This window comes from Petaurus breviceps, unplaced genomic scaffold (genome assembly GCF_028583685.1).
Source record: "Petaurus breviceps papuanus isolate PSGF00001 unplaced genomic scaffold, PetGlider_PUasm1.0 90762, whole genome shotgun sequence".
Lineage (NCBI taxonomy): Eukaryota > Metazoa > Chordata > Mammalia > Diprotodontia > Petauridae > Petaurus > Petaurus breviceps.
In genome coordinates, this window is record NW_027187339.1 from 7,193,479 (window position 1) to 7,216,390 (window position 22,912).

General features: G+C 44.3%; 1 protein-coding gene across 10 annotated transcripts in view; it reads left to right on the top strand.

Moving 5' to 3' along the window:
- ZMIZ1 (zinc finger MIZ-type containing 1) overlaps nt 1–22,912 on the top strand; it is a 445,041-nt gene that overhangs the window by 143,081 nt on the left and 279,048 nt on the right. For all 10 annotated transcript variants that reach the window (XM_069068340.1, XM_069068344.1, XM_069068335.1 and 7 more), the window contains one exon: nt 19,423–19,506. The gene's annotated coding sequence lies outside the window, so the exon portion shown is untranslated. The remainder of the gene's footprint in view (nt 1–19,422; nt 19,507–22,912) is intronic.

Consider the following 22,912-nt stretch of genomic DNA (forward strand, 5'->3'; position numbering starts at 1 on the left):
CTCTCTTTCTCTCTCTCTGTCTCTCTGTCTCTCTCTTTCTCTCTCTCCCTCTCCCTCTCTCCCTGTCCTTGAGTTTACAGTTTACCTGGAGAAAGAAACTTAGCGCAAAAGAAACCAAGAGAGAGCCACCATAGAAAATCCTATAATTATATAGTGCCACAGCTTGCAAAGCCCTTCCTTACAGCAGCCCACTGAGGTAGGTGGGGCAAACATTATGTCCATTTTATAGAGGAGGCTGCTGAGACACCAAGATGAAGTGATTTCTGAAACACGATTAATTTGATCCAGTTATGATATAACAGAAAAAAAATTCTGACTTTGAAGTCAGAGGACCTGGTTTCAAATCCTGACATTTAATTATCTTTGTGAATTTAACCTCTCTTGGCTTTGGTTTCCCCATCTGTAAAATGAGGATATTGGCCTCTGAGGGCCCTCTGATCTTCTGAACCTGTGTTCTATGATTGCAAATCCATCATTCTTTCTACTGTGTTCTGCTGCCTCCCATAGCCCAGAAGTTTGAAAGAGAACCTTTAAGGAGGGACCCATAGGGAGTAATTCATGTAATAAAAGGTGTAGCCATTGAATCTGGCCTCCTTGAGAAACCACAGGAGCAGGGCAGAGAAACTTGGAGGTCCTTTCCAGAGAATTCTGTGATCTTTTATCTCTGCTCAGCTGGGGGAGGGTGACCTGTATTGACATGGGTGTTAATCACTTACAGAGTCCAAAAGGCACTAACTATGAACCCCACCCTACTTAAGAGTTTCCCTGTGGGGCTTACAGCCTGCCTTTCTTCTCAGAGATTTCAAACCTGAACAGGTGAGGATTTCTGGAATGAGTTGTTCAATTGAGAGAGTCTAGCTCTAGGAAGCCGAGAAAGGTCCTGGGTACAGATTAGAGAAAGCCACTCTACACTCTGCAAAGGGGGTACCCAAGTCCTTTTGTATTTGATTACTTAATTTAAAAAAAATGATAACTAGTATTTCTATAGCATTTGAAGATTTACAGAGCACTTTATAAATGTAGTCTCTTTTTATCTTCACAGTAACTCTAGGAGGTAGGTATTATTATGATCCCCATTTTAAAGATGAGAAGTCTTAAGGCAGACAGGTTAAATAACTTACCAGGGTCATACACAATTATCTGAGTCTGGATTTGAACTCAGGTTTTCCTGACTCCAGGTCCAGTGCTCTAAAACCTGTAAACTGCCCAAGGCTGATCCCAGGATCATGGATTTAGTGCCTGAAGGGATCCAGTCCAACCATCTCATTTTACTGGTGAGAAGAGGTGACCTGACTTCTGCGAGGGCAGAGCTGGCATTGGAACTGAGATTCTCTAGTTCTGGCTCTACTTCTCTATCCTTAGACCATGCTATCCATAGGCTACTAATTGCAGGTGGGAATGGAAATCTCTGGTTACTCCCTTTCAAACCAGTCTTGAACCTGGAAATTGTTTGTTTTCATTTTTAGTTAACTGTGTTAGAAATTGTAAGGAATTGGAAAAGTATTATAAAAAATGTCAGTCTTCAGAAACTTCTAGTTTGAGAGCTGGGGAGTAGGGGAAGATGAGGGGAGAGACAATTTAAAAAATAGGGAATAATTAAATGCTAAACTGGGATGTACGAAGGGAATAAAAAGAAGGGAGAGGTCAGAAAGGGCTGGAATGGTCCGAGAAGGCCTCTGGAGGAAATAGAAAGAGATTAGATTGAATTTGCAGAGGTGAGGGGACATCTGAGGCTAGGTGGTCAGCCCTGGAGTCAGGAGGACCTGAGTTCAAATATGACCTCAGACACAACACAAAAACTAGCTGTGTGACCTTGGGCAATTCACTTAACCCCAATTACCCTACCTTCCCCCCCTCTCCAAAAAAAAAATTAAATAACATTTATGAAGGTGTAGATTCCAAGAATGAGCATCGTATGGCTAATGGATAGGGAAGACAGTTTTGGCTGGGGGGCACCATTTATGTTAGGTAGTTGTGGGAAAACTTGGGATGGGTGAGATAGTAAGGGTAGCCAGAGAGTTATATGTTAGTGAGTTCAAAAATGTAGACTGTGTGTGGCCCCAAAAGCCAGTCTAAGGATTTTGAATGTATAGATTCACAGAACGATACCTTGGAGATCAAATGCAGTCTAATTCCTTCAATATAGAAGGCAGAATTAAAGTTGTTTTTTTATGTTTAAAGGTATTAATAAATAAAAATTTACACTGCGGTATACTGTCAGAGTTAATTGTGTCCATTTTATTACTATTTTATCCCCCTGCCTCTCCTATGCTGGGAAGGGGAGTGTGGAACTAAGCAGAACCCTTCTGTGATTCCTATTTTGAAGGGCTCTGTCTCCCCCCCCCATCCAAATTTCTAGATCATATACCTTAGCTCAGGTCCTTGTCATTGCTTATCTTTATATGCTCTATCTCCCCCAAGAGAATGGATGCTCCCTAAGGGCAGGCACTGTTTCATTTTTGACTTTGTGTTCTTAGTGCCTGATACAAATTAGGTGCTCAGGAAATGTTTGTTGATTGTTTGGCTGCCAAGTAGATCCTCCTAAACAGGCCTTACCACACCTCTCCCTTGTTTAAGAAACTCCAGTGATTTATGGTCTACAGTTCTTGTTGTTGGGGCAACCAGATGGCACTGGGTTAAGCTGCTGGGCCTGGAGTCATGAAGACTCCTCTTCCTGAGTTCAAATCCAGCCTCAGACACTTACTAGCTGTGTGACCTTAGGCAAGTCATTTAACCCTGTTTGCCTCAGTTTCCTCATCTGTAAAAATGAGCTGGAGAAGGAAATGACAAACCGGTCCCCAGTGGGGTCATGAAGAGTCCAACATGGCTGAACAGCCACGACAGCTTGCCTCCAGCCCACCTCCCCAGAGTATCACACATTAATCTCTCCCAACACATTCTGTGGGCCAGCTAAACTAATCAGTTTGTTGTTCCCCTTATAGAACCTTCCATCTCCTACCACCATGCCTGGAATGCATACCCTCTCTCTCCTCCACCTCCCCCAACCCCCCCGCCCCAGACTCCCCAACAGATTGGTGTTTATTTCTCTTTGAGGGCGGGGACTATTTGATTTGTCTTTGTGTGCCTTAGTGCAGTGCCCAGTGCCTAGCAGGTATTTAGTCAGTCCTTGTTGAATCAAATAGACTCACGTCTCCCGCCCATCCTTTCCAGGCTTCTTATATATTACCCCCCTTCACATGTTCACAAGTCATGGAGTAGTAAGGGTCTTTCAGCATCATCCAGTCCAATTGGCCTAGAGTGGGAAAGGAACTTGCCCAGAGTCACACAGCTAGTTGGGCATTGCCAGGACTAGAACCCATCTCCTGACTCAGTCCGTTGGTGTCCTGACTATCCTACAATGCCCATCCCATGACTCCCATGTCGTCTTCTCTCTTCTCTGTCTCCTTTAACTCATACACCATGAAAGTGCTTTGGGTCCTTTTCTCCTAGCTGAGCCCCACAGAGGATGATCAAGAAGGGTCAGTATATGGTGTTTCCACAAGCTGCTTGGTCCGTCTCCCTACTGGTGTTTGCTTCAGTAGCAGCCCTGTGCCGATCCCTCAACCAAACTGTCCGGTCTCTGCATCTATCCATGACTCAAGTGCACATCCCAGCCAGCAGCCCTCTCCGTGTGAGCCAGACAGGAATGCCATTGATCTTCCTTGCCGAAGCTTTCTTTTCACAGTCTGCCAGCAAAACCACGCTGTTAGCCCTCGTCGGGGCTAATTAGCTAATAATTTAATGGAATGGAGACAACGGTTTCATTCAATGGTGGAGGAGAGAGTGTGGAACTTGGAGGGAGTCACTAAGCAAACGGCACCTTGTCAGGGCACTCTGGGTGGGCCTGCTCTCTCCAGGGCCAGGGGAGTTGACCTCAAGGAGCTGTGTTCTTGTTTGGGGAGCTAATGTGGTTGACAGTTCTGCAGGTTTGGGGGTTGTTTTGGGGGGGAGGGTGGTAAACAAGAGACAGATGGAGTTGTTGCCTTCCAATTCTCATGCTGAAAAGCTCCAGACCCTGTACTAGGAAGCATCCAATGACATGTAAAAAATTACTATGTTGATTATATCATTATATCTGTTCATTAAAGCAGGTCCCCTAAGGATTACTACCAGGCTAATTCCACTTATAAGCTTGTTCTGGAAAGTGTTAAACAATTCATACTTATCACTAATTGACCCTGGCCTTCTACCCAGGTAGTTTGAATTTGGGAGGTTTAACCTCATTAGAACAACATTGACTCACTTTGGGCCAGTAACAAGCCTCTACCCAGTCAGTCAGTCAACATTTAAGGCACTGTGCTAAGCCCCAGGGATACAAAGAAAGATAAAAGACAGGAGTTTGAGAGTTAGGTCCGCTGGTCCCCTGTTAGCTGTTAATATGATAGAGGTTTGGAGGAGGATAATAATTCATATTTCTAGAGGGACTGAAGATGCATAAAGGCTTTTCTACCAATGACCCCACAAGGTAGGTTGTTATCTGTATATCAGACCATGCTGGAAAATCAACAGTATTCACTCCTCCTTTTCCTTGCCCCTTTATGAAGAGAAAAAGAGAGAGCTGAGGGTACATTCAGGATTATTGTAGCAAGTAAGATCCTGGGAAAAGACTCCCATTTCCTAAGATGTTATGAGCTGAAGACACATTATAGAAAAGCAGGGAACTAGGGCCACTGGGGAGGGGGGAATGGCCTACTGTGTGGAGACAGAACCAGGTCTATATGTCAGAGCATCAGGAAGGTAAAAAAGGCTTACTACCCAGTAATCAAGGCCTTGGCTGGTAGCTATGATCTTGGACCTTTTATTCCTTTAAAAGTTCTGTGATTTCAAGTTTCTCCTCACCATCTCTCCCTTGACTTCCCTCCTAAAACCCCAGCTTAGATGAAGCTGTCCCCTCTCAGGATTATGCCTCTGATGGTTCTCCCTCATCTTCTAAGGAGGTGTCAGTATTGCAGAGAGAGCAAGATTGAACACATGTCTTTTTCCATTCAGCCCCCTCAGACTTTCCTGTGTACTGAAGCCAAGGGAGGGAAGGACACCTGAATTGAAAATGTGATGAAACTTGAGGCTAGGGTTGGGCTGGAGGATTGGAATAAGGTTGAGGATGGAAAGCTAAGTTGAAATCTAGCCAATGCATTGGGGTGGGGGACCATCTTGGACCTGGCCCTAGGAACTCTTATACTTCCCTCTGCTTGGAGCCTTTCCAAAGGCTGCCTGTGCCTAGCTGTGGGTACCACTGATACACACCTTCCTCACCTTCCCCCTACACCCAGTGTGTCCATGGTTGACTGGTGGGCGAGACTTCCCATGGTTATGGAAGTGGCAAAGCTGTTTGAATGAAGAGCTGAGACAAGCAGTGGGATGGATACAGTAAAGTCCGTCCAGGGAGATTGACGTTGCTATAGCAAGAATCTTTTTAAGGTATCTAAGACTAAACAATCTAGGGCACAAGAAGTGTAAGAGCTAGCATGTTTGCAGTTAAGATTTATTTTCCTTTTGATTTGCTTAAAGGGTTTGGATGATGTGATTATTAAATTAATATCCTTTGTTTAAATATTGATTGGAAGCCTCAGTTCTTTTCAGGAATGGAGTATCTTGTCCCTAGGGGAGAACTAAAATGAACCAGCTTGTGATGTTCCCAGAGAGAGAACCTGGGTGGGGGCCAGAACCATAATGAAATCCTAGAGAATATTCTTAGTTATTGCTTCATTTCCAAGACTGAACCTATAGAACTTGAGCAATGGGCCATGGGATTCATTCCCATTTTTACTGATGAAAAAAACTGAGGCATATAGAAGTTTAAGTGACTTATACATGGAAACACATGTCATGAACATCAAGGGTCCTGCAACTCCCAAGTCCAGTGACTTTTTCTCTGCTCCATCCTGTTTTTCACAAAGGGGAATGAGAGTAACGTTACTATCCACAGTGTGAGAATCCTCATCTCCCTCCCATAAGTGGGGTTCCAGAAGCCATGATTGTCTCATCACTTAGCGTCTAGAATACTACATTTGAAGAGTAACCAAGACCTTGCTTCCAATCCTACCTCAGACAACACTAGCTTTGGGATCCTGGATATAAAGTCCCTTAATCGATCTGAGCTTCAATTCCTAATCTGTAAAATGGGTCTAAGGATAGCAGCTATCCATAAGATCATTTGTGAAGATCAAATGCTGTAATGTATGCAAAGCTCATTGGAAATGATAAAGTACTATTTAAGTATCAACCATCATTATTGTTGTTGTCTCAGACTGAAGTCACTGCCCATGTGACCTTGAGCAAGTTACTTCATTCTAGGGCTTTCTAAACTCTTTTAATTATTTCCTATTTATCCTTTACATAGCACTCTCTCTGTCTCTCTCTGATATATATACACACAGATAGATAGATAGATAGATAGATAGATAGATAGATAGATAGATAGATAGATAGATAGATAGATAGATAGATAGATGGATAGATGCATGTAACCTAGGGTCACCTACTGCTCTAGGGTACCTTTCTTCTAATGTAAGCTTTTTCCTCTGCCTATCCAAGTCAGTGTGAACCCAAACCCATAGCCTCGCTAGTCAGAGGGAATATATTCTAGGAATTCTGGGAGATTTGGAGTTGTGCTGTCGGGAAGACCTGAATAACCATTCTCGTAAATATTTGTGCTCATTCTTTTAACCAGGCCATGGAAGGAGTTCCAAGCTAAGAATTCGAGGTTTGTTCTCAGGGTCATTTAAGGAGATGTGTTTGTGTGTCTCCAAGGCAGGAATTTCTCTCATTCTCAGATCACTCCAGAAGGACTGTGGTGTGGTTTGGTGGGTCTGTGGCTTTAAGGGAAGCCGTGTAGAATCAGGAAGCTGTTTCTCTGGGGCCACATGGGCTGTTGGGCATAAGGGGCCTGCCATGGGCTCCACGCAGTTTATTTTCCATCTTGGCCAGATTCCACACTATTCTGTGGCCTCTTCCAGATCTATATGCCCAGACAGAGACATTAAGACATTAAGGGGGCAAATTTCCAGGCAAGACAGCAAAGAGGTATTTGGAAATAGGTGGGTGGTTAGGACAGGGACAACAAAAGTACATGTTTGTGGGATTTACAAGAATATGATCTGCAGTATTATTATTATTATTACTATTTTAAGGATTGGGAGGTAGGTTAGAGAGTAAATGAGATGCAAAAACCAGCAAATCTTTGAGAGAACCAGTGGGCCATAAAATGTTAGATAAAGCTAGAAGAAACTTTGGAGATTATCTAGTCCAAACTTCTCATTATAGATGAGGAAAGTCGGTTACTGTCCTTCTTTGTCCTTAATTTTCTTCTTACCTTACTGTGAAGGGTTGTTCATAGATCTTAAGGTCCCGCAAGTCAAGGGACAGTTTTTTTTTTATGACTTCTTAGATGGCATTTCTGCATAACATCCTTTCTTTGGACTCTTTTCTCATCATACAGCAATTTAGTATTGGATTTAGGGTCAAACGACCTGGGTTCAAATTCTGACTCTGGTCCTTAATACCCATGTGATCTTGGGCAAGTTACTTCATTCTAGGACTTTCTAAACTCTTTTAATTATTTCCCATTTATCCTTTACATAGCACTCTCTCTGTCTCTTTCTTATATATATATATATATATATATATATATATGAAAATAAATACACACACATATATGTTATATACACACATATATGTATATATATATAAAACGAAATTGGTTTGCACGTTTTTTCCTTTATTAGATTGTAAGCTCCTTGAGGTTAGAGAATGTTTTTTGCCTCTTTTTATATTCCCATTGCTTAGCACAGGATGACCTGAATAACCATCCTTATGTATATTTGTGATCATTCTTTTAACCCGGCACATAGCAAGTACTCAATAAATGTTTATTGAATTGATTTGAACTGAGATTCATTGCTCCAGGCCCCACTTTCCTTATCTATAAAATAAGGAGATTAAACCCAGTGACTCCCAATGTCCCTTTGGCTCCAAACCTGTGATTTCATGTTCCCTTCAATGCCCAGGTTTTCTCCTCCAAGGAGCTCGAGGCACCCTTGTCCCTCAACAGAAATATTCCGTGTCAAGACAGCCTTCTGTCTCAGCCAAAGAAAGAAAAGCTCCATTAGCAATGTCCACACATGAGCAGTTTCTTAGTTCATTTGGTATATGCTGTAGAGAGATCCCAGCCTGATTTAAAATATTCATTCACAATTACTGATGCCTCGCAGTTCAAAGTGCTGCAAATCTTGATCTTTGATGGAGAAATTTAAAGAAAATAGCTGCCAATTACATCTGTTTATAATTAATGAAACATTTTATTCTCATGTAAATATTTAATGCCTGGGGATTTGGGACTGCACTTCTCTTCCCCTGCACCCCGTTTCTGTCCATAAGATGCTGCCTTTATTTACAGACACAGTCCCTTGAATCCCCTGGTTCATGAGAGTAGAGAAAGATGTCTCCTTGGAATCTGATTACCTGGTGTATATCCCTAGAATGCCCTTTTAGATGGGGAGGAAAGGAAGGAAGGTGAAGGTGGTTGTACTTTACAAGGTTGACTGCTCCTTGGCCCCATCCTCCCTACATTCCTCCTAGCTCCATCAAAACATCATAGGAAATAACTCAGGAAGAGCTGATGGTGAAAACTGACAAGATTAGAAGGACAGAACACATTTCACATCTTGCTTTGGAGTGGTCATTATTCTTTCTAATCTCCTCACTGACTTTTCTTAATTATATTCCTAAATCCGTTTTCATTGGTCAGACCAAAGATGGGTAGGTCATTATCATTTTCATGACCGCCATCTTTTCTCCCAACTCTCCTGGCTGGATGCCCTCCACTCCCAACCTTGACATATCCAGTTTGAGAGACAAGGCAACTGGGTTATATGGAGATTCAGTGACTAGTGGTTTGGGTTTTTTTGTTTGTTTTTTTACAGAATTGCCGTGTAGGGATCCAGTTTGAGTTAGAATAAGAAACAAACTCCTCTTCCTCCTACTCCTCCTCCTCTTCCCCCCAGGCTTATGGTCCCCTAGTCTGAAGCCACCTCCCTTAAACCTTGCCTAGATTCCTGCCTTTGATTTTTCAGTGGCCTGGTGTGGGGGTGGGGGTTGGATCTCAAGTGTTTGGGAAGGATGTGCTTCGAGGAAAGGTCTCACTTGTAACATTTCTTGGCTAGGCTGCCAAGGAGTCGAGCTCAGGAACTCCCTGAAAGAAGAACTCAGTAAAAAGTAACACTGGGTCACTGTCTTTTTCATGGAGGGTAATTGGTTTAATGGAAAGAACACAAATTCTAGTCTTTAATTTGCCCCTGACTCTACTGTGTGACCTTGGCCAAGTCTGGGCCTTAGAGATAATGTCATCCAGCCCCTTCATTTTATAGATGATATAACCAAGGTCTCTTCCTACACCAAGATAATGTAGTTTACAATAGTTGAGAGGAAATAGCTTCTTTTTCCCCTCTTCTGAAACATAGCTTTCTCTTTGGGCCCTGCCCTGGTAGGGAGTAGGAAGGCATTTCTCTGAGTACTCAGATGGCCTCTTTCTATGTCTTCATCCTCATCATTTCTCTAGTCCAAGATTCTGTCTCTCATGAGGGATACCCAGAGATGTCTTAGAGGGGGTAGGATTGGCCCCCATCATATTTTTTTTTAACTGGTTGTGGGTCTGTCATGCAGGAATTTCTCTAGACCCTTCTTTGACCCTCCAGCCTGGACCACCTCTTGGGGCTTAACAAGTTCCAGATGTTTACTCCCCATTGTGAAAAGCAAATTTACTTCTTTAAAGCTCAAGGAGTTGCTCCCTCTTTCTGACAGCCACAATTGGGTGAACAAGTCTGCGTTCCCTGTGTTTGCTCCCTTTCTTGGTTTGATAGAGTTGGATTACAGAGCTCTCCCTGGCCTCATCTGTCCAACTGGAAGGCACATCTCTTCTTCCGCTGGGGCTCAACATGCATAGTTCTGTAATAGCCACTCCTTAGTAATCTACAAGACGCTGACTGTGTGTGTGTGAAAGATAGCATATCGTGGTGGATTTCTTAAGTCCTTACTATGTTTTTAGGCACTGTGCTCAATGCTGGGAATGCAGGTACAAAAACAAGATAGTCCTTGACCTCAGGGAGTTTATATTCTAATAGAAGAGAATAACATACATGGGGGAATGGTGGCCAGAGGGAACTACTTTGGACATGAAAGTCAGAAGAGGATGGTCATTGGATTCCATAGGGCATTTGATTGATATGTCCTTTCCAGAAATGGTGGTGCTGACTTGATTACTGTCCTCAGAGGGAGACCTGGATTTATGTCCCACCTCTGATATGTAGTGACTGTGTGACTCTGGATAAATCACTTAAATTCCCAGTGATTCAAGAAGTTGTGTATGGGTATAAACTGCTAAGAAGGTGTTGATCTATATTGGTAGAATAAAAGTTCAAAATCACAGGTCCAGGTTTTTTGTTTGTTTTAGCCGTGTGTGTGTGTGTGTGTGTGTGTGTGTGTGTGTGTGTGTGTATCTCTGTGGATGGGCTTGATCTGAGGTTGATTTCATCATAGGTGTGCAAACTCTCTTAGCCAGTGCAGATCAATAGTTCTCTCATACTTTATAGTTGGAGGTGATTGGGAACACAGAGAGGTTAAGTACCTTGCCCAGGGTCACAAAGTCAGTATATGTCCAAAGCAGGGCTTGAACCCAGGCTTTCCTGCCTTCTAGACTGTCTCTCTAGCTCTGACCAATGTCAAGGGCTTTCATTTGCAGATGGATGGATGGATGAACTGATGCTGCATTATCTCTCCAGATCACCAAGGGTACCCCTTTCCCAACTCCAGGAACCTCTTTTTGTTGCTCTCCTACCATGGCCATTAGAATCAAAAAGCTATGCTTGTCTCAGTGCAAAGGGAAGAGTGTGAAGCTGCCGTGCAGATGATACGGCAAGTGGAGTTGGATTTTTTGTTTTGTTTTTTACGTTTTCTCAGAGCAGTAGCGTGATTCCCACTTAGCCCTGTAACCTTGACAAAACCCTTTCTTCATAAAAACTCTATGAGACATGTAGTCTAAGGACTGTTATTTCCATTTTAAAGATGAGGAGACTGAGATTTCAGGGGGATCGTAAGACTTGCCTGGAGTCACAGAGTCAGTCACTCAGAGTCAGAACATGCCTTGATTCTGAGGAAACTGAGTCAGTCTCTGCCACCTCTGTCGTGCCTAAGGGTCTTGACTGCCTTAGAAGGGATGCCACACAGCAGACCTACCAGAGATGTAGACAGAAGGATGGAAGTGTGTTAAGAGTTGAGGGTTCTGAAAAGCCTGCCCCCACCTTTCTTTCTCATGACTCAGTCCTTGACATTGGTCAGAGCTGATTCTCCCAGATTTGTGAAGGTTAGTATGTTTGTCTGGAGCACTTAACACCTTCCTTGTTTATGATGTCTCCTTGTTTCCCTCCAATCCCTCCCTCAATCCCATTTTCCTTATATCCCCTGACTACCAGTCTCTTAAAGGAGAAGCAAAGCCTCTAGTCTTATCTATACTGAGCTGTTAGGATGTCATGTTTCAGGATTATCGATGTGTAGCCTGAAAGGGACCTTAGAAGGTCGTCTCACCCCTCGGAAACTGAGGCTCATGGAAATGACTTGTCTCTGATTCCACCCAGCTAGTAAGTGTTAGATGAGACCTGAACTCAGGTTGTCTCACTCCAAACCCTGAGTTCTTTACCCCACAGTACTTTCACTGTGTGACATGGCCTCCCAGGGAGATTTCATTTTAGGTAGACCCAGGAAAAGGCAATGCTTTACCCTGGAAGGATATTTCATAGGAGATCATGGTTTTTAGAATTGGAAGATACCTTCAAGATCATCTAGCCAAATCTTCATTGCTTAGAGAGGTTATATAATTTTCCCAAGATCACAGAGGGAGTGCTTGCTCCCCTGGGCAGAGCTGGGATCTGAACCCAAGTCATATGCCTCTAAATATTGGCTCTTTCTGCAGCGCTATGTTGTTACTTCTAGGATGAGATTTCCGGCACGAGGAAGGTTGATATTATTAGACTTTGGGGGTGGGTGGGACATCTTCCTGTATAGTTTCCTCTACTTCCTTCACATTCTGCCACATGTAAAGGTTGTCAGTCCTGATATTTGTATGCACAAATGAAGAGAATGAGTATGGGAACTCCATCCTGCATTCTCTGTTACTGGGCTGTGTGGGAAGAATCAGGTGAACAAGGGGCAAAGGGTGTTTTTGACATTTTCTCAAGGCAGCCGTTCAGGGAGGGCTGCTGAACCCTGCCTTTTCATTTCCAGACTCCTTTCCAGAAGCTGTAGTCCATTAATGACTTCAGCTCTTCTGGGGCTGGACAGAGAGAAATTGCTTGGGCTTTCCTAGGTGAAGAGTAGAGAGGAGGCAGGTCCTAGGGGAAAAGAGCCGGGGCAGGAAGAGGCGGAGACCTCCCCATCTCTGATTGATATCGGTCAGTGTAATCTCATCTGGGTTGTCTCCATTATTTGGGGTGGTGGTGATGGTATTTCAGATTTATGTTGTACTTTATGTTTTCCAAAACCATTTTCAAGTTCCATTGTTTCATTTGATTCTCATAACAATCCTGTGAGGTGGGCAGACCATGGATCATTAACCCCATTTTACAGATGAGAAAACAGGTTTGGTGAGCCAGAAGTGATTTGTCCAACATCACACACCAGAGCTAGGACCCGGGTCCTTCGGCTCCTCCGTAGTTGCTGCCCTCTCTGGTGAGGTGACTGGTCACAAGGGATGATTCTGAGTTTTAATCATCCTAAGATCTGTTACCTAAGGCTGCTTGGAGAAGGAGGGGAGGGAGCAAACGTTTTCAAAGCACCTACTGTGTGCGATCACTTCCCTGAGTGGTTTACAAATATGACACTGTGAAATAAAAATCTTTTGAGCCCTCTTTTATTTGCCCAAATTGAGGAAAGTCTGTCCTAGCCACTCAGGGTGCATGTAGTGCCCCAAAGTTGGAAGGGAAAGTGCCCTCATGCCCTGAAGTCAAAGCTGCCTGGGAATTAGGGCTCCCCCGAGGGCAGCCAAGCCGCCCCTGCCTGCAGGAACAAAGGGGTGACTGAGCTTCATCTCCTCCCTTCCCTCCCGTTTCTGCCAAAACACTCCGTGTCCTGCTTTCCTCTGGACAATATTGCAGCAGATCTTGGTTTCTTAGCTGTGGACACTCCCTCCACTGTGCGGATACATAATGAGCCTCTGTGATTGCTATCTTATCCTATATAAGTCTTGTCCGTACTGTCCTATAAATACTCCTCTGAGAGCTCTTCTGACATCCTAGAGACCTTACTTTTGCTTTTTTATTTCCTCAGGGATACCAGTGTCACACTTGGTCAGTCAATCTGTTTGCTAAATAAATAACCAGGCCACCTTCTTTTTTTAGTTATGTGTATCACTGATGTCTTTTACACCACAGTTCAGTGGCAGCTCATTGCCAATGTGCTGCAGCCTGCATACACCCACCATGTGGCTTTTCATTGCCCTATGATTCTCAGTCATTCAGTATCACTGGTAGAAAACCAATGCTAAATAGATGTGTTTTTGAGGCAACAAGCAGTTTGGAAACTTTAAAAAACACTTTTAAAAAATGCCTCAAATGCATCTCAGTCTAGTCCTTTTGTTTAAGGTTCGGTTTCATTGTCTGTCTTTGCCCAGGATACATATATGCTGATGGACCAACTCAGTGGGCTGCCCATTTAGTTGACTATCATAGTTTGGGAAATCCACGTTTTCATCCACTTTGTTTTTTTAATGTGAATGATTAGACATCATAAAATAATAACTATACTATCTATCCTTGTACATTCCATGTTTTATGAAGCAGTTTTTAGGTATTTCCTCCAGATAGCTTCATAAAGTGATTAGGGCAGGCATTTTTGTCCCAATTTAAGGTACAACTCAACCCAGCAAAACTGAGTATCATGTTTCAGGGGAAAATATGGTCATTCAATGGAATACAGGACTTTCAAGCATTCTTGCTGAAAAAACCAGAGTTGAATAGAAAATTTGACATTCAGATACAAGAAGCATGAGAAGGTAAACAGGGAAAAGAAATCATAAGGAACTTATCAAAGTTGAACTATTAACATTGCTACATGGAAAAACAATAATTGTAACTTTTGAAACTTTTCTCAGTAGTTGAAGGGATTATATATATATATATATGTATGTATGCATATGAGGGTATGTGGGTATATGAATACATATGTGAATGTATGTATATATGTTTACAGGTATACATAGATAGAGGGCACAGGACCAATTTAACAGGAAGGGATGATACTTAAAAGGTGAAATTAAGAGGTGAGAGGAATATAATGAGAGGAGATGGGGAGAGACAGATTGGGGCAAATTATCTCATACAGAAGAGGCAAGGGAAAATGGTTACAATGGAGGGGAAGAATAGGAAGGCATAAGGGAATGGATCAACCTTATTCCCATTGAATCTGGCTTGAGGAGGGAGGGAAATACACACTAAATAGGGGATCTCACCCTCCAGGAGAATGGGGGGGAAGGGGATGAGAGGGGGGAATGATGGAAGGGAGGGCAGGCTGGGGGGGAGGAAAGTTGGAAGCACCCACTTTTGAAAAGGGACAGGATCAAAGTAGAGAATAAAACAAGTGGGAGGTGGGATAGGAGGGAGGGAAATATAGTCAGTCTTTTACAATATATCTACCATGTTATTGTTTTGCATTAGCTACACATGTACAACCTACACTGAACTGCTTGTCTTCCCAGTGGGGGTGGGTGGCAGGGGGGGAAGGGAATGAATCTGGAATTGAAAGTTTTAAAATCAAATATTCAAATATATATATATATGTGTGTGTGTGTATGTGTATATATATACTATTATTAATACCATCTCACATGTAATTAATAAATAAGATATACAGGCACTGAGACATAGAGATCCACTGGAAAAGTCGAAACGGGTATGGGAGAAAATATGGTAGAGAGCAGATTGGAGGTGGGGATATCCTGTGGGACTGCTGTTTTGGGGGGATGGGTGGGGGAAAAACGGGGAGAAAATTTGTAACTCAAAATCTGGCGGCAATGAATGATGTAAATCAGAAGTTAATAAAGCATTTTTAAAAAATAGTCATAAAAAAGGTACAACTCAAAAATATTAAGTGGCTTGACCAAAGTCACAAAATAAATAATCAGAGCCATTGGAACTAGAACCCAGGCTTCCTGACTCACATGATGCCAGGATTCAAGAACAGTAAGACTATGAGAACCATGTTGATTGATTAGCTGACTGTCAAACCCTCATGATGGGAAGGATTTCAGAAGAATGAAAGGCTAAGTTTTTAAAAGATAAGGATAAAGTCCTTTAAGTCCAAAGTGTTTGGCTCATTCATTGTCATGTTTAAACATGAGCTAAAACTAGAGGAAAGAAGGTATCATCTCCCCTGTGCCCTGTGGGTAATGAGAGGAGACCCCACCTATCTGTACATTTGGTGATATCTCCTTCAGTTTTATATTTTTCCTCCACAATGAATCAAATCATGTTTGGGACTTAGTTGATGAGGGACAAAGTTGGGAGAAGGAGAAAGGGGTGGATGGGGAGAGATGTGCATATGTTTAGATGTGGTTAAAAAAAAAGTAACTGAAAAGATTACTAAAGATCAGGGAAACTAATGATTAAGTCCCTGATGGCAGGAATTTGTCCTGGGCATCTTATATCCATCAGGGTGCCTAGCATGCTGTTGGGTTCCATCTGTACCTGTTGAATGAATTGATTCTTAATGTTCTTGGGTGACAAGGCAGGAAAAGTCATTTATACAGAATATTTAATTTTTTTTAAATCATGCTGAGTTACAGATTCCCCTTATGAAAGAAGGCTGTGGAAAGTTGTAAGCCAGAAGTGAGAGCTGAAGGAGAGGCTTTTCTGGAGGAAGCCTTACAAGAGGACCTTAGATCTAGACCTGGTAGAGACCTCAGAGGTCCTGTCACCTAGCTCTCTTACTTTACAGGATGGGGAAATTGAGGCTCAGGAAGGTTAAGTAAGGCCTGGGTTACACTGAGATTTGAACCCTGATTCTCTGACTCCAAATCCAGCTTGCTTTCTATGGCACAGTGGTGCATTATCATCCCCTGATCCCCTTGTCTACATGTCTTTGCAAACACGGATGTTCTCCCTGGGCCCTGGCCTTTATTATTCTCAAGCTTTCTTTCTTGACTTCTGGTTTGGGGTCCTTGGCAGGGTTAATAAGGATGGTGTCTGTCTGACCTCCCAGGCCAGTATGGTCAGCACTCTGCCATGGCCTCCCGGTTGCTGGTGTCTTCTTCAAACTTATGTTTTCCACCCCATTCTGGTACCTTGTCCAAGGTCAAGGGGACAGGGTAGAAACGTGTTGGCCGCACATTCATAAACATGCCTGTTGTATTTATATATTTATGACATTAGCTTGCAAAATGTCCTGAGTATTTAATCACTCCGGGGCCTGGGGAAATAGCTTGGTCCCAGATGAGGAAATGACTGAGTTCATAGAGTGATCAGAAGCGCTGAGAAAATAAACACCTTCCCTGCCCTGCGGTGGCTGCTGGTGAGGGTCAGCCTGGCTGAGGGTGACTGTCATAGGCTGTGCCCCAGGGTCTGGAAGAGCCTCACGTTGCATCCCTTCAACAAGTGTTTGGGAGCTCCTCCCCTGCACCCAGCAAAGTGAAAGTGCTGGGCACTGAGTAATGAAGAAATATGAAAGCCAAGGTGTCTTCCCTCCAGAAGCTTATACTCGAGGTATAGTGAGAGCTTTGGGCATTCATGTTATTCATCTCTTATGGATTCCGTGCCATCAACCCCACAAGGGCCATTCTAAACCTTTTCCAGTTTCCTCGCCTTTGCCACTGCCTAGCAGAGGCACAGTGAGTGTGATGTGTAATGGGGTGGCGAGGATTTGGCCGAGTTGAGGCAGAGGGTATATGCGTGGTAGTGCTTCAAAAGATCTGGGTTCAAGTCTTGCCTCTGCTATAGACTGTGTGGCTCTGGACAAACCTTTTAACCCCCTCAGTCTTTGAGGAATCTAAGTTGCAGGCACAGAAGGGGCTGGGCCTGCATTGGTACATGGGCTTTCCCCACCTGGGAGTTCCCTATAGCGGTGAAATTACAGCTGCTAGTCCTCATGACAATTATGACTTGATTTGGGCCCTGAACTATGGGTGGGTTTGGGTAGATATAAAGGGGGAGAGAAAGCACTCTATCCTGGGGGAAGCCATGATGCTGAGGAATGGAGATGCCAAGGACTAGGAGAAAATAAGGCTATAAAGGTCTGTTGGGGCTGTGGGAGCAATATATTTCAGTGCCAGGTTTAAAGAACCTAAATGGATTCAGCATTTCTTCCTTGTAATCAAGGCCAGGCTCCTTCAGTGCGTTCTTTCTACCTCTAGAGCTCAGCCCTGTTTGGATGGACCTTGTCACCTCAGTATTCCGCTGAGCCTAGTGCCAGGTTTCCAGATGGGACTTTGGCCCTGTCCTTCATTCTTCCCAGATCTCTGTGTGCACTTAATAGATTGAAATGTCTTCCCATCTCCCCACCTGCCCAGGGCAGCTCATCCTTTCATGAGCTGCTGGGACACTGATCCTCACTGCTGAGCAAAGGAAGGCTTGTGTCTCTCTTGTTGGGGCATGTACACACACACACACACACACACACACACACACACACACACACACACACTTACACCTGCCCCCCCTGTTCTCTCCCCCTGTTCTCCGTGGGAGCCAGGAAGAAAGTCTCTCTTTTGTTCCACAGTCAACTGTCCAGATGGCTACTCAGCTGGGCAGGCAGTTGCCTTGCATAACCTGAACCAGCCCTCCCGCTCTTTTGAATCCTCTCCTCCCACTCTGGAGACCCCTGCTGAGTCTTCCTGACTCGTTGGATCCTGTGTGCCCACCCACCCCCCCATGGCTCTCCCCACCACCTGCCACCCTCCAGGGTCCTGACTTCAGTGCTCACAATCCCTCAGGGCTGTAGGGCAGGGGAGAGAGTAGCTCAGGGTACCTTCTGGGCTCAAATATAGGAGATGCTTGAAGGGTTCCTTTGAGTTCTCAATCAGAGCCCTCAATTTCTTCCCCTTTCCCTTCTAACCAGCTGGCAATTGGAAGATCCCATTCAACCCCAAACCCTTCCATCTCTAGGGAGTCTTAGACATGGGGTTGCCCAACTCCCAAGGGGAACATAAACTAAGCTGTGTTTGTGAACCTGGTGAAATAAAAAAAACAAAAGCAGAACTAGTTAAACCAACTAATTTTTAATGCTGGCTGCCTAATGAAGCTCTAGGGCCCGTGGGGAAATGGCCTTCAGTTCTGGCTGCCTTTGTCCCTTTTTCACTTATGTGTCATGTAAGGCAGGGGGATATAATGGTTAGGGCTTCTTGTGGGGACCAAATTAAATAGCGATGTCAAGTACCTCCCAGACTTTGAATGGGTCGGTATAGAAATGTGGGCTGTTTTATGATGACAGTGCCTTTCTGGGGGTCTCCCTCTTATCTCTGCATTGCCTTTGGTACATACTAGTCACTTAATAAATGCTCATTGATTAATTGATTAAGTACTTGGACTGTTGCACTTCTCTGAAGCTTGCTGAATGGGTATGTGTTCAATATTCTCCTTGGGACCTCCACTAGTGTGGCCTCCAGGGATATTGGATCATGCTCTGAGGTCTGGCTTCACACACTCTGGGAAAATAACTGTGCACGGGCCTAAGAGTCTAATGGTTAGCGTTCTTCCACTTAATCCCTGGGCTTTGATGGGTAGAAGAGATAGAATGTGGAGAGAGTGCTGGGATCTGAAAGATCTCTGACAGGCTTTTTGTACCTACTTCCCAGGGTCGTTGTGATAGATAGATAGATAGATAGATAGATAGATAGATAGATAGATAGATAGATAGATAGATAGATAGATGATAGAAAGAATGTATATGATATATTTACACACACATATGGAGAGAGACAGGAAGAGAGGAAGAGAGACAGTTATATATATATAGTTTTTCATATACATATGTATACACATATGTATGCATGTGTATATATAATGTGTGATATATAAATGTGGGTTATTTTTATAATAATTATTATTATTTTTCACAAAGTAGTTGTGAAGATCAAAGGAGATTGCATATACTGTGTTTTATAAACTGTAAAGTTATATCTAATATACACACATATACATACATACATACATGTGTGTGGGCTGTCACAGGGTAGCTGGGAGGGTCAAGTGAGACAATATGTGTAAAGTTCTGTATAAATTTTAAAGCTCTCTATAAATGTCAGTTATCATTATGAAGAAACTGGGAAGTGGGTGTCAGGAGAGACAAGGGCATTTGGTAGACTCAGGCATTTGCTGACTGAAAGCACTCGATCATCCCCAGGGAGAGAAGCAAAGTTATGCTGACCCTACCCTCTTCTTGCTCTAGGATGATGGAGCTCCTGTGAATGACCCAGGACCAGAGCTGCTGATTGGCTGCCGTTGGGGTACCAGCGATTTGGGAATCACTGAGGTAGGTGGAGGATAATGCTGTGAAGCCTAGCTTTAGGCAATGGGGGTTAATGGGTGCTGCTGCTTTAATCCAGACACACACTTTCAGAATTGCTGCCTCTGCCAACTTCAAAGAAAATGCCCTTCCCTAAAATGAGAGAGAGAGAGAGAGAGAGAGAGAGAGAGAGAGAGAGAGAGAGAGAGAGAGAATAGTATCACTGTAGTGGGCTGTGGTAGGCAGAGACATCATGTAAACACCTGCTGCCTCTGACTTGTGTACCTAACTCTGGGTTGTTCTCAGGTATCAGACAGAATGTTTCTCAGTCCCATCTGCTCTGTACTGACACCCCCTCACTTGCATTCACTGCACAGAACTCCATGCCAAGTTTTAGCAGTGGGTGGCATTTCCTTCCCCCAACTTCTTCCTCTTCAGGTAATACCTGAGATCTTCTGGGACTAGGTGGGAGGTAGGAAGGAGGAAAAGGAGAGAAGAAAGCAGTGAGTGCTCTCAATTAGGACTGGCCCATTTTCTCCCATCTACTACACTTATGATCCCTGTTGAAGGGGGCATAAGAAAAAACCAACCACCCATTGAGAAGGCAAACCCTTGTTTAGCATCTTGCTGGTCCTGCTGTAGCAGGCAGGCCTAGCTCTGCCCAGCCGGGAGAAATGGTAACCTCTCAATTCAAGTCTCAGGTGGGAGAAGACAGATACCCTCTGTGCACGAGTCAGAAACAAAAAAGTCAGCCTCTTGGGCAAACTGGGAATAGTTTGGCCTTAAAAAAATGATTTCAGGAGAACAGGCCATCCTTCCCCATCTTCTCCTTTCCATTCTTCCATCCCTGAGCTTTGGCCCTTGTTTTACCTGTAAATCTCACCCATTGCCAGAGCCATTGACATGGCCACTGGAGCAAATGAGTGGAGGACGTGTGCCTGCCTGGACCTTCTCAGCTTCGTTTCCCCCTTTTAATTACTCTACATGTGTTCAGTCACATCTGCCTCTCTTTCTGGTCCTATCCCCACCGCTCTGGGCCCTTCTGTTTTCAGTGGGTGACTTGGAGGTGAGGCAGGGATGCTGCTGTTCTCAGAGCAGGGTCAGCTGCTGGCTCCTCTGTTTCAGAAAGTTCAGAGCATCTGGATTCAGCGGTAATGGCTGGGTGGTGTGATCAGTCCACCAGGAGGCTAAAGGAATGTCTGCCAACACAGTCAGCCCCAGCTTAGAGAAATAGGAATGTGCCATGTTCAGTGGGCACCTGGTCCAGGAGGCATTGGAAGATGCTTGGGTAGAGAGAAATAGGGGATAGAAAAGGATGCACTGTGAGGACAAAACTCTGAATAATATAATTGGATGCTTCTCTCTGGGGTGTAGATGGTGAATAATTAAAAGCAGCCTTGTCCCCCCACCTCCATATCCTGGAGCCCATTTTGTAGGGAGTGTGAAGCCTAAACCTCTGAGTTAAGACAGTTCTGCTCTATGTATAGAACTGGGCAGGAGGGGACCTCTGTGTCTTTAGTGTTAGTGCTGAGACCAGACCCTGAGCTCTCCAGCTAGGGGCAAGCAAAGGGGAGTTAGGGACTGGGAGAGTCCTGTGGTGGACTGATTCCTGCAGACTGGATGAGGATGTCAGAGGCAGCGCTGGCTAACGTCAGCTTGTCTCCTGTCCTCCCAGCCTCCTTGATATTTCCTCCTTCCACATCCTTTCTATGAGCTTATCCTTACTAGGTCTGTGACCCTGAGCAACCATTTCATTCTCTGGCCCTTGGTAATGAATTCTCCTTCTATAAAGTGAGGTGTACTTGGTATTGTCCCCTTGGCCCCTACCTCTCCTGGCACATAGCGTGGAGATTGGACAAATTTGTTCTCACAGAAGCATTGAGGACTTCTGTGTTGTTCAGGCTTCAGAAGGGAGAGAAAAAGGGGGGTGGAGATAGGGGCCCATTTTAAAAGAGGAACTTGGAGAAGGCAGTGCCTTTTTACATACTTAACCCAGGCATGAGGATAGCCCAAATGGAGTGGAATTGAGAATGTAGACAGCTAGCCTGGAAGTGACAGCCTTGGTGCCTGGAGAGAGAGAGAGAGAGACAGACAGACAGACAGACAGACGACAGACAGACATAGAGAGAGAGACAGAGAGAGACAGACAGACAGAGACAGACAGACAGAGAGACAGACGACAGACAGACAGACGACAGACAGACATAGAGAGAGAGACAGAGACAGATAGACAGACAGAGACAGAGAGAGACAGAGAGGGAGACAGAGAGAGACAGACAGACAGACAACAGACAGACATAGAGAGACAGACAGAGAGAGAGAGATAGACAGACAGAGACAGAGAGAGAGACAGAGAGGGAAACAGAGAGAGAGAGAGAGGAGGGAGGGAGGGAGTGTGTGATTCTGTAAGTGGAGGAAGGGACTACGGCTGAGAACTCTCTCTAGACTTGCAAAGTCTGTATAAAACCGAAAGCTGGCCCTGCCCCCTGGTGCTTAACTTTGACTGTCACTAAAAATCTTATTTTCTTTCCTGAAATAGAACAGGGTTAGGGCTAGGGGAAGAAATCCAGAGAGGAGAATGGAGGAGGGACTAGGGCCCCTCTGGCTCAATTCATTTCAATTCAACAAGCATTTATTAAGTATTATCCTTCTTCCTTGGGGATACAGAGACAAATATGAAAACAGCCCTCGCCCTAAAGAAACTTATATTTTATTAAGGAATGCCATGTATAAACCCACCAGGAAATACAACGTCATGTGAGGCAGGAGAAAGCTTTGACAACTGGGAACATTTAGAAAAGCTTTCTATAGGAAGTGCTAAGCTGAGCCTTGACGGGAGCTGAGGATTCCTGGAGGCCATGGGGAAGGAGGCATGCGCTCCAGGCAGAGGGGTGACCCGTACAAAGTAAGAGGAGGGATATGGAATGCCGAGGCCAGAGAACAGGGAGGAGGCCAGTTCGACAGGAATGTCGAGTGAGTGAAAAGGACCAGTATGTAGCAAGTCTGGAAAGGTAGGTGGCAGCCAGCCTGGGTGAAGGCCTTTAAATAGCAAGTTGATTAGTTGGTATTTTACCCTAGAAGTACAGGGGCATAGGGACACCATGCTATACCCTTAGCCACGGCTTTCAAAGGGGAAACACACACACACACACACACACACACACAGCTCCTGGATTTCAGGTGGAGTCCTTGCCTTGGCCTGAGGAGGGACCCTATAGGATGTTTCCTCTAACCCAGGTCTCTAGCATCTGAAGGCTTCAAGCTGGTGCCCAGGATAGAGAGAGGGGGGAGAAGCACTCAGTGGAAATGATCTTTGCAATGCATCTTTGGCATGCATCACCCTAAGCAGTCTGAAGTAATCTGACTTGATAGCTGTCATCTTGCAAAATCGCATCATGCAAACAAAAGATGATCTGTCAAACGAGGTGACGCT